The 18,548-nt window shown below is 35.8% G+C and overlaps 1 protein-coding gene across 7 annotated transcripts in view; it reads right to left on the bottom strand.

The window, feature by feature from the left end:
* The window catches only part of CDH12 (cadherin 12), a 779,090-nt gene that overhangs the window by 409,512 nt on the left and 351,030 nt on the right, over nt 1-18,548 (bottom strand). For 5 of the 7 annotated variants that reach the window (XM_039346743.1, XM_039346742.1, XM_039346744.1 and 2 more), the window contains one exon: nt 16,960-17,042. The exons of the other annotated variants lie outside the window; for them this stretch is intronic. The gene's annotated coding sequence lies outside the window, so the exon portion shown is untranslated. The remainder of the gene's footprint in view (nt 1-16,959; nt 17,043-18,548) is intronic. 7 annotated transcript variants of the gene reach the window in all.

Below are 18,548 nucleotides of genomic sequence, written 5' to 3'. Positions count from 1 at the left end.
TATTCTTAGGATATTTATAATTTTTATGTTATCCAAGTCTCTAGAGTGGAGAAGTATATAAATTGCGTAAATAAGTATCTACCAGCTCCCAGTCTGACCTTCATCATTCCAAAGACTGTATTTACCACTCACTGATCTACTGACCTACTGTCCATAGCTAGCAAGGTCATGGAAATTCTATGGAAATTATAAATTGGAAATACCAGGAGGGTCACTGTCCCCTGTCTCTTTTAAGGAAGGAAAACCCATCCTTTTCAGAAAATCTAGTTGATTATAGATTCTCCTTGTTAAAAAGACGTGTACTGAGCTATTATTTTCAAAAGAGGTGTTACAGAATTGAAAGGCAATTAACATGAGGACTGAATTCTGTTTCAGTTGATCCTAAATGGCATCCTATTTGATGAAACAATTAACAACTGTGTGACTGTTTTTAAAGTCAAAGAGAATGTTTTTGAGTTTTCATTATGCAAATCATTTCTTCAGTCATATAAATTTCTAGGTCACCATCAATCTACATCAAACATTCTCAGTAAATTTGAGTACTGCTTCTTTATATGGGTGCATTGAAATCAGACTACTGTTAGTAATATCTGCAGAAAATTAGAGCAACATCAATATGAATGTTGAAAATTCAAAACATACTGGACTTCTGATTTTGCATTGTAGCGACATGGCTGAGGGATTGTGGGGCTCCGCGCCCCACGGCTGAATTCATCCTGCCAGGGGAACCTAAATGGGTCTAAAGTTGCCCCAGAGAGATGACGAAGAAGGAGGGCCCATCATGGAAAGATGATTGACCCATTTTATCCAGGAAAAGCCCTCCAAACCAACAGGAGAAAGGCTAGCTGCACCTAAGTGACTAGCCCAAGCTACCGGCAGCCGAAGTCCAAAAGCACCAACCAGAACAGACCATGAATAGTGTGTTGGAAACTGGGTGAGAATATCTCTTCTATCTTGCAACTGATTTCCTGAAAAAGTTCCCCAAGAAGCAAAAATTCTCCCACCATAGATGGAAGCGGCTTTAATTTTTTATGAGAAACAGAAACATATTGAAATGGAATTTAATATAAAGCTATAGTCTGGGTAAACCTGAAAATTGTGGAAATTGTTAAGATCTTCCCTTTGAAAGAGTATTGATGAATTTACAAGAAAATAATTTTCTGTTTTAAAAGTTGGAAAATGTATAGCTACTGACATCTAGTGGTGGATTACGGTATAAAATTATAGCTGGTTTGGCTCAGAAACTGGCAAGATGCCCAGAAATAGATAACAACTTGTCCCTTTGATCCTTAGTGATTCTCAGCTAAACAGAAAACAGCTGAGAACAGAGGAGAGAAAATACATTGGGCTATCTACTACAGACTGAGAACTGTAAAAATTGTTGACCTTCTTGGATTATAAACACTCACTGAGCTATAATCTTTAGGCTCAAAAATTTTGCAGAGAAAGAAAAACCTTGACTTTTGGCTAGTCTTCTATGCAGGAAGCTCTTGAATTGCTCTTAAGATGATTGAACATTTTGGACTGCAAATGTTGGCTGGTTAATAATTAATAACTCTTCGTAAATACAACTGAAACATAAGCTGATTAGAAAAGGTGTTGTACACTGATGTTGATGTTATTTGTATAAACATTAGGAAAATGTTTTCATTCAACTTTGTATGTATCGAAAATATTAAGAATTGTACTTACTCAATGTTGGCAAAAGGAAAATATTATTAGAAGAAGAGAAGATCAAGGAAATGTATCAAGGAAATGTATCACTAACTAGCATGTTGATTATGGAATCATAGAAATTAACTATTATTGATTGTTGTTAAATATATAAACCCAGACAACACGTTGTTTACCAAGCACTAAAGATTGTTATTGTAAAAAATCAATAAAATATTTTTTTTTTTAAAAAAAGAAAATTCAAAGCATACTTTCCAAGTTGGCATGGGGCAGAGCTTCAACCTGATGCCTACCAACAAACCAACCATACCTTCCCTTAAGAAATGGATTAGGCAGTTGCAAAATATGTGGCCTGTAGTCAGAAAAGCCTTAGATGAAGCTAGAGCAGCATATAAAGCTCAAGCAGATAAGAAAAAGATAGAACCTAAGCCTTTCAATATATATCTTTGTACCAGGTTCCTGCAATCCCTACAGCCTATAAAGAAGTTAGGGCCAAAATTCGTGGGACCCTTCCCTATCAAACTCATCATCAACCCAGTCACAGTGAATTGGAACTCCCCAAAACATTGAGGCAGATCCATCCTGTATTCCATTGCAGTTTACTGAAATCTGAAATAAGTTTGCCATTAAGCCTGGTGACCGTCCTACCACCACAATCCATCATGGCTGAGGGTGACCAGCATTTTGAGATTAAGGAAATCCTAAATTCATGAAAGCATCATGGGGCAACCCAGTAGTTAGTGGCCTGGAAGGACTTTCCCCAGTCTCAGAATGAGTGAGTACATAAGAAGCACATTAGGGCTCTAGATTGCTCAAGGTCTTCATGCACGTTATCCTGACAAACTTGACTAGTTGATATTTTCTCTTTTATCCCTATTATTTTCTCTTCTCCATATGGATATGCTCTCATTTTGGGGGGGGCAGCATGTCAGACCCTCAATGTTTTTTCCATGCATTTTCATTTCACTTCATTTTGGGTGCTGTCATTCTGATGGGAGGGGGAGGTTTGTGCCAAGAAGGAGGGGGACAGTTCAGGGGATCTACAATTTTTTTGCTTTGTTCTATCCTCTTTTGAAGTACTTTTCTTGGCTTGTGAAAGGAGGGAGGAATGTGCCTGCAGTCATCTGCCTTATCTCCAGTTGTATAGGATGGAGCTGCAGAGGAACTGACAGCCTTGAGAATGGAGCCTTGTAACTGGTTTCCCACAACAATTTAACACCTATGGATTGGCTAAATCAAACCAACTGGTCAGGCATTGGGGAAGGGTGTTGAAAGGGCACTTTTAATGTAACATTTAGTGTGGGAAAACTTTAGATCCTGCCTTACTCTCCTGCTGTCATTAACTCTCAACAAAAGTTCCTTTTGAAACAATGCAAGTTTCCAGAGTTGTATTTTCTTGGGAGAACTAATAGAGGCAAGTCCTTACACTTACCATGCTTCATATCTAAATTATCATTATTTTATTTTTTAAGCTTCTGTTTACACACACGAAATCTACAGAGCAAGTGAAATGGCATTGGGAAGGGAAGATATTCCTCAGACTAATTTCCGGACCTCATCTAGTTCAAGGGGGAAAAAACATGAAAAAATAGAAATTCTACAGTAACCTAAGAAGGAGGGGATAAGGAATATAAATATAGAATTGGATTAGTTTAAAGAAAATGCAGGAATATGATTCATGGTTTTTGAAACTATTTATATAAAGAGGACTTTTATAGAGAGAGGATTCTTATAGAGAGAGGATTCTTAATAGCCAGTAAGAATTGAGTCATTACCTTAATTGGCCTCTAGTCCGTTTATAATAAAACTTCAACTATATCTGTGTCACATCATTGTTTAAGAAGATATAACAATTCAATTCTTAAAATTGGTCAGCTTGACACAATGAGACTATCAATGAAAGAAACTTATGGCAGAACTATATGTTAACTCTGACCACATTGGAACAGCAAGTAGATCATACACTATTATCTTTTTTCAAGAGACTGAAAAAAGGTAACAACTGATAATATTTCTTTCACTTGTATGACCTCTAACGATACAATAGAAGGGTGAGCAGGTAGCAATGCATAGTCTAAACAACTTTCGCAATATGGTGCCCTCCATATATGATGAGAATACAATTCTTAGAATTCCCAGGCTTCAGAGAAAGCCTGGGAAATGCAGATACACAAACCTGGAAAAGGCCATATTGGAGAAAGATGCTTTAAATTTCCATTCATTGTGTCCCCCCCCCAAAAACATCATGCACTTATTTGCTACCAGAACATAAGGGAGAAAGAATACTTGATATCTATAATGATATTAGATTTAACAGCTTCACTTGCTAAATAATGGATGATTACCATCCAGAGACAAGATCCCTTACAGTATCCATCTCTATACCAATTAATTCTACATGCAAAGTAGTTAGATAACATACAATGATGAATGGTAGGATTTGACTGAGAGTAAGAAGTAAGAAGTTAATTTCCCAGCATACCTGAGAAACTTGAGAAGTTGGGAAAAGCTGTTGTAGTTCCTAACTGCTTTGGTGCGGATTATAAAACTTTAAATTATGAATGGGGAAAATCTTTGCATCCCTGAGCAATGGGACTCACCAACATTACAAACTCAATTATTACACATATGAATATTTTATATATTAAATTTCATAAGTTCTGCTTGAGTACACCGAGCAACTAAATTAAAATTTGATTTATAATTAAAAACGTATCTATCAGTTCAGCACAGACACTTCTTTATGATATTATTTGCTCCTTCGACTCTCTTTTAAAAAAGTCTGAGGTAATCTGTCAGGTAATAGCAGCCATCAGTTCCATGCAAGAAACAATTGTTTGCCATGGCATAGTGAGCATTTATAACCCATCAGCAACAGCACAATGATTTATTACATTCATGATATGTGTATTACACCAGAAAACAGCAGATACACAGTGGTGCATTAAGTGTCCCATTAAGTAGATTTGACGTTTAAATAGTTCAGCACTTTAGGTGCCTGGATCACCTCCACCTTTATTTCCAATAATTAGATGTAATATAATGGAAGGGAGGGAAGGAGGGAGGGAGGAAGGAAGGGAGGGCAGGAGGAAGGAAGGAAGGAAGGAAGGAAGGAAGGAAGGAAGGAAGGAAGGAAGGAAGGAAGGAAGGAAGGAAGGGAGGAAGGAAGATATTGTTTTACAGACAGCTTTGCATAATTCATAATTCTTTCCTGTATTTGTAAATGATAATCAAAGCCCATTATAATCAATTGCAAACTAAGTAAACCTTGACAACCGATGACTATATTTAAGAAAATCTTTAAATTCACTAATACTTGAGAATGGTTCTACCACTGTAGAAGGAGACATAGATTTGATTCTTAGATTAATTGAAACCTACTATGCTGTTTTATACATAGTTGACCTAGAATTGAATCCCACTGAATTAAACCCCCATTTTCTAAATGCTAGAATAAACAACCAATATTGTATAAGAACATACACACAAAGCTTCTCCTTCATCCTGCCATTTTCTTTTTTAGAGAGCAGTCTTCTGCATTTTTGTGGACAAACTGTCTCTAAATTTTTACAGATCTCAGGAACAAAGCTTTCATAGTCAAAGCATTTTTTTCAACTGGGTGGGTGTGGTTTTGCTATGATGCATCCGACCGGCAGGCCAGCAGTTTGACATCCCTGGTCTAAAGTACCTCTTCCTAAGCATTTTTAAATATAACAATTAACTCCCATAAAAAAATATGTAACCAGCAAAAGACCTTCTTTTTCATGAAGTGACTGAAATGATAAGCATCAAGAACCCATGGACTAGAGTTAACCTCTTCATATCAAATAGTAATACTAAAGGCTGATTTTGAAAGCTTGGTATTTATACTAGAATGGCACCATGTGGTAAAAATTAACATTTTTAATTAAAAAAGACAATCTTTCCTGGCCAACAAATCACTGGCAGTTTTGATTTAGAGAAATTATGTTTGTGTGTTCATGTGCGTGCATCTATATATTCCAAAACTTAGGGATCTCAATTATCTCAATTAAGAGGAACAGCAGAAAACAAAGAGAATTAATCCTCCCATTTAGCTTCTGTTGTGCAATGACAGTTAACAAATACTTTGTTCCTTTTCAGGCAAATATCCTCTTATGCACATCTTAATTACCACTGAATTCAGCTGCGTTTGCCACTGAAAGAGAAGGAGGCTAAATAATGACCAACAACTGACTATAATTCTACATATAGTCTCATACCACATTTGAAGTTTGAATTTCTCTTAACATAGGGTATTTAATATATTAGCTCTCGCCTGGCTCGTTAATAAGGAGAGGTTTTTTTTAAAAAAAAAAAGTTAGAAACTCTTGCTAATTGTTTATTCTGACAGGAACCTTATTATCCTGGCTACTTTTGTTAATTTTTTAACCTTGACTTGATTTTAATAATGAGTTGGATCACTTTTATATGCAATACTATTATTGCTTTGAAATTTTACTCAGTTATATATAGCTTGGAAATCCTTTTTCTCTCTTCTTTTTGTTTTCATTTTTCTTTTGTGTTTTTTTTAATCCAGGAGGACAGGAAGGAAGGAAGGGAGAGAGGGAGGAAGGAAGGGAGGAAGAGAGGAAGGAAGGAAGGAAGGAAGGAAGGAAGGAAGGAAGGAAGGAAGGAAGGAAGGAAGGAAGGAAGGAAGTTGAGAAGTGGGAAGGAGGAGGAGAAATGACTGTTAACTGAAATATTTCTATCTTAGAACTGATATCTAGAACTGGATCTGTAGAGAACTGCCAGTACTTAATGCTGTGCCACATAGTTTGGGTTGTTCTCTCTTTTCACACACACACACACACACACACACACACAGCTTTTCCTTGTACAATATTGCCTTCAATAGTCTTCAGACTCCCAGGTTTCCTTTGCCTCAATTAACTCACAAGGGAAGGCCTTTTCAGACCAGGAAGAGGATTGGATGATGGAGAGACAATATAGATTTTAAGCTGCTTTCATAGGAGAGAAATCATTTTTGAAATTAAAAGTGAAATTTTAGCACATATTTAGCACATATTATTTTAGCACAGTATATTAGATATACTGATAAATTAGAACAAGGTTTTTCAAATTTAGCTCCATGGAATCCCAGGGTTCTGTGAGAGACTAGAGGCAAAATAAGTTCATTTAAAAACAGCCCATTTTTTATCATTAGAGCTTGATCTAAAGATTTTGTTACTGTAAACTTAGAATAAAGCAAACTTTTAACTCATGGCTTGTCCTTCTTTTCTGTACTGCCTTAAAGGGGTGACATCAGTTTTGCAAGTCTGCATACCCTTCTCCCCTTCTTTACTTGTACTTTATAGGAAACTAGGAAGAGTCCTTTCTGAGATAGTTCCCATGCCCCTTTTTCATCTGGGGACTGAGATATCTTTGCATAATTTTGTCTAGGCTTCCTTTTGTCTCCCAAGGTCATTTCCACCTATCCTTACACAATGGCAAATGGTCAAGAAAGTTGCATCCACATGGAGATGAAGTTACAACAAGACTCAAAAGAGATTCCTCAGAAGCAATTAAAGAGGAAGCATAAAAGTATTGATCGGGTATTTTTCCCCCTCTGCTTCTGGATCTCATGCATATCCCATAGGATCTATGAGTTAAAGCTGGTTTGGTAAATACACATTCCTTTTGACAAACCAAACCAGTTGTGAAACTTAGCCCCAACACATTGATGCAACAAAGTTATGCTTATTTATCAGTACTGAAACTCTCCAATGAAACTGAGATTAATATATAGGCTGGCATTGATAAACTTGTGGGGCTACAACACCACACACACACACACACACACGTGTGTGTGTGTGTGTGTTTGTGTGTGTGTGTGTGTTTATTTCAGCCAGAGAATTCAAAATCCAGAATAAATTCCACAACAGGGAAATCATTTTGCTAGAAGTATACATTCCATCACAAAATTCAGATAATACATATTATTTTTATTCCACTACTTTGGGCCATTTTTTCCTTTCATATTTTTGGAACTCTTTTTACCTGCACAAAGAGAAACAGATGCTCATATTTGAGAAATATGTCTTCCCCTGTTAAAAAAAGATTTACACAATGTCCAAAATAATGTGCAAGCTTCTTAAATCTGCAAACAAATATGTAATGAAATGTGTTTATTTAGTGCTGGAAAGAAAACTTTGCCTTATTTAGACTCATTCTAGGAAATATTAATTCACTGCTATCTCTGAAGGACATACTGATTTTCTGTCCAGTTTCATTTAGGGAACAAATTTCATGCATTTTTTTTTTTTTTTGCCACAGAATTGTTTCCTTTCAATTTTAAATTAAACAGAACAGGGAGGAGGGAGTTTTGCTAGTATTTACTGAACTATCAGAATGGATTATACCAATGGGCCATAATATAGTTTGGTTGATGTTTTTATTATCTCCTTTATTCACATTAATAAAAGATAAAAAATTCTGTTCCATTATTCATTAGCCATACAAATTCAATTGTTCAATACTTTATAATATTAAATTCCACCTTCTATGGTCATCCCCTTCTCCTTCCTTCCAATTTTTTGCAACACTATGAGGAGCATGAAAATATCTATAATATTATCTGTCCAAGACCCATAATCAAATGAAATTATTCGTTTTTCTAAAACTAATTATCATTTATTATTGAGGAGAAAGTTTGCATATCTGTATTTTCAGAGTCAAAAATAAATAAATTTATTTTTAATATTAAAAAAAATACAAATGGTAAAATAGTATAGCACTGCAATATTTTCATCTCCCTTTATTAGATTTTATCTTATAGGCCTTTCACTAAGAAGCACTCTGTAATGATCTGTTCAAAGTTTCTTTAATTCTTACAGTTTCAGTTGATATTATCTATGTCTGAGATGGTATAGATCCTCCAGGGGGCTGGACTAGAAGGCCTCCAAGGTCCCTTCCAGCTCTATTCTATTAATTAATAAAGAAAATGTCTTTCACCAGCTAAGGCCATTTTCTAATTCATCCAAGACTTTAGTTATGCTATCAAAATGAAAGCTTAGTTATAATGCTAGGCAGTTGATGATAAGTGTGCAAAGCCTGCGTTGCACAGCACACACAGGTGTTTGAGCAGTTTTCTGAATGTACAATTTCATTTATTTACTATAAAAATAAGAAGAACTACACTTTAAACAAAAAAGAGCAAACTTTATACAACCTTTCCATACATTCTGGTGAAGCTGAATGTAAACTAGATTGTTATTCCAAATTATCCATCAGTCTGAAATGGAGAATAGGTTTTCACATCAAAAGGTAAACATTCTATGGGTAGTTGGAACACATTTCTTTTTGCAGGAGCTGAGACATCTGAAAAGTACATTTTTAACATTTGTGTGGATGGTGATGGGGGGGCTGAGACTGGGAGGAACAATTTTGTCTTCTCTGTTTTGCCTTAGGTAAAGATTCTGAGGGAATGTGAGTATGATGCAAAATATGAGTGGTGCTGATTCTTAACTCTCATTTATGCAAATCTTCCAATACAGTAGCTCTATTAAATGATACAAAATGGGTTTAGGAAGTAGGTGCCCATTCTTCTTCCTCTACTTTATGAAGTCAGTTGTTCATTGCTAACAAGCCTTAATTTTTCCATTCTGTGATCACCCACCATCCAAATTCCCCTATTCCAACAGGCATTTTCCCTTTTCATCCAAACTGTATCTGTGTGGGTTTTTTTTAAATAAAACTCTCCCACTCCATTGTTTTTCAAAGTCTGGCTGAAAGAGTCATGAATTAAAGAATATATTTCTATATAATATCCATTGTATAAATTATAAAACATGATGCATATTAACAACTAACTTTATTGACTTATCAGCAAATGAGAAAAGGCTGACTTACACACATCTTTTAAAAAATCCAGGCTAATGGAGGAAAAAGAGAAGAGGAAGAAGTAACGTCTTCTTCATGGACTTATTTGGTTAATTTAAGGATGCTTAATAAGTCAAGTGAGTTGTTCTTTCAAATATAATTTTGCTCCTCCTTTTTCCATATTTTGATTCTTTTTCAAGGACCTAATGGTGCACAGTCTGGTGAAGTCTTGTTGCATTAAAGTAGACTATTTTTTTTTTCAGGCATTCCTTCCCTGATCTGATCCAGCAGGATTCTTCCCTCATTTTAAATGTGATTAAGGAAATGAGAATCAATCTGGATCCTATAGCTCATACTGAATTATAACATCCAGAACTCCTAGCTGGTATAACCAGAGTAATGAATACTCAGAGTTGAAATCCAATATTCTCTGGAAGCTCCAAGTTCCTATATTTGGCATATATCTTTAACATGTAGGAAAAATATTGTATGTATGCATGAATGAATGCATGCATGTATGTTTATGAGATTTACACATTTCTTACTCCAACAAGCTCTTCAGTATGTCTGTGAGTATTAATCCAAACACTAGTATTTCACTTTTTTACCATTTCTTTCTTCATTTCTCCACTATCTCTCCGCCCTGTAATACCAGAAGTCTCATTTCACAGAGGCTCCACGTAGGTATTTCTTCCCCTATTCTGTGAAGTACAATGAGCATGCCATTCAAATGTTCTGCTTCACCATTCAGTTTAATTCCTAATGCACTTTCCTGTGTCAAATTGAAAACTTTTTTTTTTTCATATTGAGGCTGGACATAAGAGGAGGTGGTTCAGCTCAGCATTGAGGATTGTGAAGTCAAAATGCTGTATTTATATTAGACAGCACATACTAACATGCCTGCGACTAAATACACTTTCCCTTTCTGATGTACTCACTTTGCTGATTATTATTCTCAGCAGACACTCTATGTAGTTTCCTGCTGTTTGCATTAATCCAGAATTTGTTTAATTCTCAGCTTGATTTAGTTCTGTCTGATTTCTGAATATCTTATCCTGCTCTGTATTCAGCCTTTACATATCTCTCATCCCTTCTCTATTCTTCCTTCCTAGGTTCATAATCTACAAAAACGACACAGTAAAATAAAATAGTATTACTGAGAAGATTGGGCAGCTACACAAATGCCTCAATTTTAAGATGGTTGTATCATTCCCTGTATTTAAAAAAAGACAAAATTGACTTTTGGGTTAGAAAAAAGAAGTGAAATACTTGTTATCATCAAAATTCAAATATTATGCCACTTTTCAGATGAACATCCTAAAGGATTTTACAGGAAAGTTAAGAAGGAGACTCTAATCACTTTTTGGCTGAAATTTGCGACAGTTTGAATTATACTATTCAGTTAAATGAAATATTCAAGAATTCTCAAGGAAAACTAAAAATAAGAGTCACTAAAGGGATGAAGGGCAGAACACCTCATCTCTACTTCCTATTATTTTTTTAAGTTAGAAAACACCACATACAAGATACAAATAAAGCTGGAAACTCACCCTCTCTTACTAACTGATACTCAAACCACCTTGCTTTCTTCTTGCTATATTCAACACAAGGAACAACAGATAAGCCATTGTCTTCATCTATTGCTTGAATAATACATCCCTTATATATTATGGTATTTATGAATTACATTTTACAAGCAGACATGTTCACATTGTTATCTCCTGCAAAATGGTTTCTGCAGTGATATGTGACAAATAATGCTGATTTGGTTGGTAATTACAGGCAGGGAATCCATTTACAGTTCTGCAGATCTTCAAGTATGTGGGGAAAAAACAACACTAAAACACCTGGAGGTTATATTGGCAAGGGAACAGACAAACTGCAGGCACAGGAGCAGTGCGAAAGATAATGAGTTTATATCATCCATAATGTTCTATGGGCTGGCTATATTAATTCATTCCAGTCCAGATTGCAGCTTGTTAGCTGGCATAAGTTTCAGGGAAGACATTACAGGGGTTTTGAAGAACTCAGCTAGTTATCCAATTAATTCTGGAAAGAATTCAGAAGACTGGATCTAACCTTTAAAGCATTCGATTGGCAACTATATCAGATGTATATCTCCTCCAGTATTTCCTGCTATTTGCTAAGACCTTAAAAGGTAAATTAGCTAAGACACAATTGTCACTGAAGATGCATCTGAAGACTATAGGGACAAAGGCCTTCCCTTCTCTGATGGTGCCTTTCAAACAGAATTTTCTCAGAAGGAAAGCTCAGGTGAGCTATTTAATCCGAGTTTTTGGAAGACCAATGAAAAAGTTCCTGTATCTCCTGAGCTTAGGAAAAATGGAACCACCATAAAAAACCCTGGCTGCTGTTTTTGCATAGCAATTCTGTTGCTCTTTTAGATGAGTATCATGTAGCCCTTAATGCTGTCTCTTAAGGCTACAACATTTGACAATGTAAATTTCAAAGTTACATCATGTTTGTCCTGAAACCAAACAAGCACAGCCTTCCCTTTCTCTCAAAATGTGACACCCCTGATAATTTTGTTGTCATAAGTGATCATCTCCATAGAATGACTACAAGATGAAAACAGTACTTATCTAATCAACTGTTTGATGAAGGTCACTATTCTTATTAAGCAAATGAAGATAAAAATATGGATTGTACATAGATACAAACTGAAGCTGCTAATTCAATGATACAGGATTATAGACTGGAAAATTCAAAGTTCTTAAGCCTAAGTAACAAACTACATGTGAAATTGGGTATGCAAACTTTGTTCTTGATATTGTTATCCTTTATCTTCTAGAGGTGTGGGTATGTGCATGTATGAATATATTGCAAATTGCAATTCCAAATTAAAGCCAGTGCTATTCAAGTCACTCAAATGGTAACTTTGTTCATTATATGTTTTATCCAAAATCAAACCTAATCCTAATGTTGGGTTCCCTTCATCATTCCCTTAGCAGTGTTTCATAGAAATGTGTGACTGAAAAAGATTAGTCTACTTTAATCTAATTTAATTGTACTATTCCTGGAGGTCAATTTAAGGCAAGGGATTCTATATAGGTAATAACTAATTTACTCTCCCTGCTGAGCATATCTAAAATTGCTCATACAGTATATTTGATATCTGTCTAGAATTCTCTAAGATGCTGAAGACTTTTTTTCCCCTTTGGGGGAAATACTGATTCAGAAATATTGCAGTCTTTTAAATTATGATGCTGAAAACACATAGAACATAGAACAATAGCAGTAGCACTTAGATTTATATACTTCTTCATAGTGCCTTACAGAACTCTCTAAGCTGTTTACAAAGTCAGCATATTTTCCCCAACAATCTTGGTTTTCATTTTACCAACCTCAGAAGGATTGAAGACTGAGTCAACCTTGAGCCAGTCAGGATCAAACTCCTGGCAATGGGAAAAGTTAGCCTGCAATACTGCATTCTAACCACTGTGCCATCATAGAGATATGATCCTCCATTCAATTGAGTGGGTCTTTCTGGTCATCAGTAATGTAGAAGAATACTAGCATCAAGATGGATGGATTCAGTTAAGTGATAATGTACGTATTATTAGAATACCTGAAAGACCAGTTTAAGGATACATTATCATGGATAAAACCATGAATGTGGTTGCTAAGTGTCCAATATTTATTTGATGGCATATAATCAATTCTTATTCACTATGCCTTTAGATATTTAGTTATTGCTATTTCTTTTATTTTTTTTTACTTTTTTATTTTAAATGTTGATAACTTTTTTTGCTGTGAGTAATATCTTAAAATCTGAAAATATGTACTATTTAAAGAAGATCCAAAGATTTCTATCAGTGTTTGTGCTCATATAATATTCTGAATATATATTTCCCCCCAAAGCAAAATAAGGACAGTTTTTGGTAGATAAATCTACTCCTCCCTCTGTTGCCCCTTATGTCTTCCACTCATTCTGTTTTCACATTACGATGAACTAAATATATACAAACATCATATAATGTGTGCTTTCTTAAAAACACATATTTAAACTTAAATATCAAAAATACTGAGAACTGCATTTCCAAATTTGAAGAAATGAGAAAGCCTAGACTAGCTAAATACCATTTGGCATATTCAGACAAGATGTATGGAGCAGATAATTTAATGAAGGAATTTGCAAAGGCCCAGTCCCTAAAGATACAGAAAATCAAAAGGGGCTTTGGTAATGTACATTTCTAGCCATGTTTCTTTTCTGATCTGGACAGACTTGAACACTGGGTGCTATCTAACAAAATGAAATTCAATGGTAAAAAAAGCAAGGTTCTACATTGTATTGTACACAATATTACAGTTCATTTATTTATTTTCTTTAAACCCCCCCCCAATTCTTGCTCTTATTCTATCTACTCCTTCAGTTAATATTTTGCACTAGGAAATAAATAAAGAATATAATGATTATTCCTCTCCTCTAACTCCTAAAACTCTTAGGACTTTCCCAAACAGGATTTTACACTCAGTCTAGCAGCTGGCAGAGAAATTTGCTTTCTCTGGTATCTCATACAGTTTCTTACAGAACAACTGCTTCTCTTGGGAAATTGTTTATTTCTCTTTTCCCTTTCATATCCTTCTCTCCCCCCCCCCCCCGCCACAAGTTGTGAGGTGTTTGGTGTCACAATGATGAACAAGATGCAATGATGAGAATGGTATTGTGGTTGTAGAATCCCTGTCAGGATGAGTGAAAGTTAAAAGGCAGGCTGGTGTAGGAGGGAATGTAGAATTGTGAAAGAAAAATCTGGCTGGTTGCCTGTTTAGAGTAACTGTGAAGACTACAGATGAGAGGAACATGGAAAGAGAACTCCCAGTGACATTCCAAATCATATTGTTATACCATTTCCATCCACCAAGTAAATAAATTAAAAAGAAACTCTGAATAAAGATGTTTCTGGCTCAATTGGTAAACAAAATAACTGCACTCTCACAAACTGGGAAACTCCGATCAAAACCTTTACTGCCACCTTCCTCAAATAGCGAGGAACAACATAATCCAGAATTTATCATCTTAAATGATCCTTCCGATATGTATTTTTGCAGTGGTAGCCCTAGGTTTGATCACTGACATAGCAATGGAGAAGAATAGTAAGCACTCTACAAAGCAACAAATCAAACACCGCACATCAGAATACCAGGTAAATGTCTTACATTTTCAAGGATAAAGTTTTAAGCCACATCTTTATCTCTATCACATTTAAACAGCCCACAATCTTTCTTATATGTACACACAGATATAGGAACACAAGAGCAGAAGACCTACTTTGCTTGTAAGTATTGCCAAGTTCAAAGCAGAGCATCTTTGGGTAGGGCTAGGAAAGCCCAATTTCTTTTTTTCCACATCATTTTATTAAGTATTACAAATGAAAAAAATATCACAGGCTTCAAAAAGACAAAACAGAAATATACAAAAGAATAGAAAAGTGTGATCAAAATTTTAAAAATAGAAGAAGGAAAGGAATAAAGAGTGAAGCACAGTAGGTTCCCCTTTCATCTCACCTCACCAAATAATCTTAATAGTTATCACTGTCTCTAATACAACATAATTTCTCTTCACCCATAGCTCATCTACTGTATTTAGCAAAACTAAAACAAAACCAAAATCCAAATGCTTCATCAGTCATCCTTTTTAAGGAAAAGTACAGTAAGGGCAATCAGAAGTCACTATTTTTCTCTTTTAGCCCTAGTCAACCCTGAATTCCTTCCTGAGTTTGTAAAAATATCTTTTAATCCCTTCAAAAAGAATCCCAGAGTTAGTTTTCTGTTCATCTGCATTTCAAGCCAAAACTCTTTCAGACCTTTAGCAGATTTCTTCTTTATATCCACTAAAGTTTGTTCTTTTGTTTATAATAAATAAAATATTTTAAAACCTTAGCAAAGCTCTTTGTATATTACACACACACACACACACACACACACACACACACACATAAAAGGTCTTTCCCCTTGTTCAATATTTGTAGATCTCCTTATGCAAATAAGTCATTCATCAGTTCCATTTATGAGCCCATATTTTTCTCATTGTTTACTAAATTTAAGCCTCCTTTCAAAGTAATTTTGAAATCATCTGCTGCAATTAGTTCTTATTCTGTAATTTCATTACAAGTTCTATCAAACATATCAAGAAATGTATCTGCTTTGTCCAAAAGTTTGGTAGACAAATATCTTCAAGCTTCTACTATAGATTTCTGCTTCATTTTCTTTATCCTCTAGCTTTGTCTAGTGTTCAACCTTTCATGTCCCCTTATCATAAATAATAACAATAACAACAACAACAACAATAATAATAATAATAATAATAATAATAATAATAATATCAGATCAGATGCCATTTTTCCGATAGAAAATTTTCTTCTAATCAAAACTCTTTGTTGCATTTAAAATTAAAATTAAAAGTCCTTCTGAGCCCTTAATCCACTGTTAAACTTTCTAAAGTCCATATTCAAAGCACTCTTTAAAAATTATTTCTCTAAGAAGGTGACTCACCTAGCAAATACAATATAACTTACCATTAGGAAGAATCTTTTGGAATTCAAATTGATTAAGAAGATATTGTCCTTTAAAGGCTACATTAAGAACTGTGAGCCCTGGACCCATACGCAAACTTCACAAAATGGCAATTCCTGTGGTTTACTCAAAAGGAGCAGTTGTGCAGAATCATATGGGCCATCTCAAAATTATCTCCTTAATCCAGAGGGATTTTTGGCAGCCCGGTTCCCACATCTCATGAGGACTGTCGCACCATCCAGATGCAAAAAGGACAACAATGGCTATCAAACTACAATTTGGACCTATTTCCATAATGGTGAAGTCAGTGGCAGCCAATGTGTGCAAAACTGTGCTAGATGGCTAACTTTCCTGAATAAAATGTGACTTCTGGCATCCACCCAGGTTTTTGGCTGCAATATTGCATTTAATGACTTTCACAGCATCTCCCTCTCTCTCTTTTCTCTCTCTTTCAGTCATGTATTACTCATTATAGTCAACTAGTATGCATTGTCCTACACCTGACACTTTTTCTCTTTTTCTCTCCCTTTCTGAGCTGCTTTTTCTCCAGAACAGCACCCTCCAAAAAATGCTAACCACACTTTTGTCACACTTTTGTGACAATTCAATTTTGTGATCTTAATTACTTGATTAGAACAGTTTACAACTGCTGCCTGAAATTACTGACATACCAGTTTCACATTAAAGGCTTTTGTTTCTTTAGAGATTGCTACTCACAGCACCAAGTGTGTTAGTAAAGAGCTGGTACCAGTGCATTTCCTTTCAATGTGTATTCCCCATTATGTGTCTGCTTACTATCTTATAATGCTTTCCTCTACATAAAATTATCTTCTTGCTAATTATCCCAGTACCAGGGTGAGCATTACAAAGGGAGGGGAGTGAGAAAAGGAGTTATAAGATTTGCCCTTTTACCTGGCTTCCTCATGAGTTGAGTTCCAGAAACTTTCCCCGCTGTTTGAGCTAACTTGGCAGTTTGGGCTTATATCCTTTTAATACTGTAAAGCAAAACAAAAAACAAAAACCTGAAGTAAGTTCATAAACACAGCTGCAATCATGTGATTTTTCATTTAGTGACCACTTCATTTAACAATCAGTTCCCAGTTCTTAATTGTGGTCACTAAAAAAGGATTACTAGAGTGTTTGGATGATATGGACAAAGAGTTTAGGCAAATACATATTTCATGTGACAGCTGTGACAGATAAATATCACATCAAAAAAGCTCTTTAAAATGTTACATAGAATATCATTATAGGAAAGTATCATGTGGTTTCACTATATAGATAAAATAATGACTGCCTTGAGATCATGAAAGACATAGATGTCATGGTTCTGACAGATGAAACTCTCCAAAGAACTTTGAGGCATTGTTTACCTTAAAGCAGGGGTGTTAAACTCAATTTCATTGAGGGCCTTATCAGCATTGCGGTTGCCCTCATGGGGCCAGGTGGGTGTGGCCAGGGTGGGTGCAGCCTACCGGGTGGACGTGGATGGAGTGGGTGTGGCCTACTGGGTGGGTGTGGCCAGCTCTACATCATTTGCGTCAAGAGTGCCTGTGGGGGCCTGGGCAGGAGTGGGACAGATCTGATGGTCTCTGGCAGAAGGGGGTGGGACCAGGGCAAGTGCCAAGGCATGGTCCACTGGAGGAGCCTCACTGTTCCTTTCAGGCCATGTGGGGGGGGGGGCTTATGGAGCTAAGACTGAATACGTTTCAGCATAGATGACCACCACAAAATTGTACATTGGCTCCCGGCTGGCCTGGGTCAGGGCCAAGGCAGGGAGGACCGTTCCCTCATTGTTTCCAGGATGGGTTTGCAGGCCACATGAAACCACTTCGTGGGCTGCATCTGGGCCCCGGGCCTTGTGTTTGACATGTCTGCTTTAAAGAATCTTTATTCGAGCAGCATAGCATCAGCACATACATAAGTGAAGCCAAAATCTGGATTCCCCTCCCTTAGCACATAGTATCAAACATAATTCCCTCCTCTAATTAACAGTCATAAATCACATTCCCCAATTAGTTTGAAATGCAGGCTTTCCCTCCTTTACTCCAACCCACCATTTCTTATCATCTCTTGTTTCAAAAGCCCTGAGTTCACACAATATTACGATATTGTTATGTCTAATTAACTCCCATCACATTCCTCCTCCTCTCCCAGTATCATCTAATTCTAAGAGTAAAGCATAAGAAAGAAGAAGGCTGCATCTCCATATGTTGTCAAAGCAAGAACATTCAATGTTAGCAGTGTTGACAATAGTATTAGTGAAGGCCAAAAATGAGATCATGAACTTCCTCAATTATTACAACTTTTAACAAAGTTGGGAAATGTTTCTATAAATATGAATAACTCATTGAATTGTCCTACTGTTTTAGCCTGTCTCTTTAGAACATTTTCATCTTTGTTTGCATTTTGAGAAGCATGAAGTCTTTATTATGAAAACTTTCTAAATGAACCTCTTTAAATTCCAGATTTCAAGAACCAGAAGGAAACAAGGAGGAGAG

Source organism: Crotalus tigris, unplaced genomic scaffold, assembly GCF_016545835.1.
Source record: "Crotalus tigris isolate CLP2741 ecotype Arizona unplaced genomic scaffold, ASM1654583v1 scf7180000018018.2415403412:4055106, whole genome shotgun sequence".
Classification (NCBI taxonomy): Eukaryota; Metazoa; Chordata; class Lepidosauria; order Squamata; family Viperidae; genus Crotalus; species Crotalus tigris.
The sequence above is the reverse complement of the archived record's forward strand: the minus strand, read 5'-3'. Positions and strand labels throughout refer to the sequence as shown.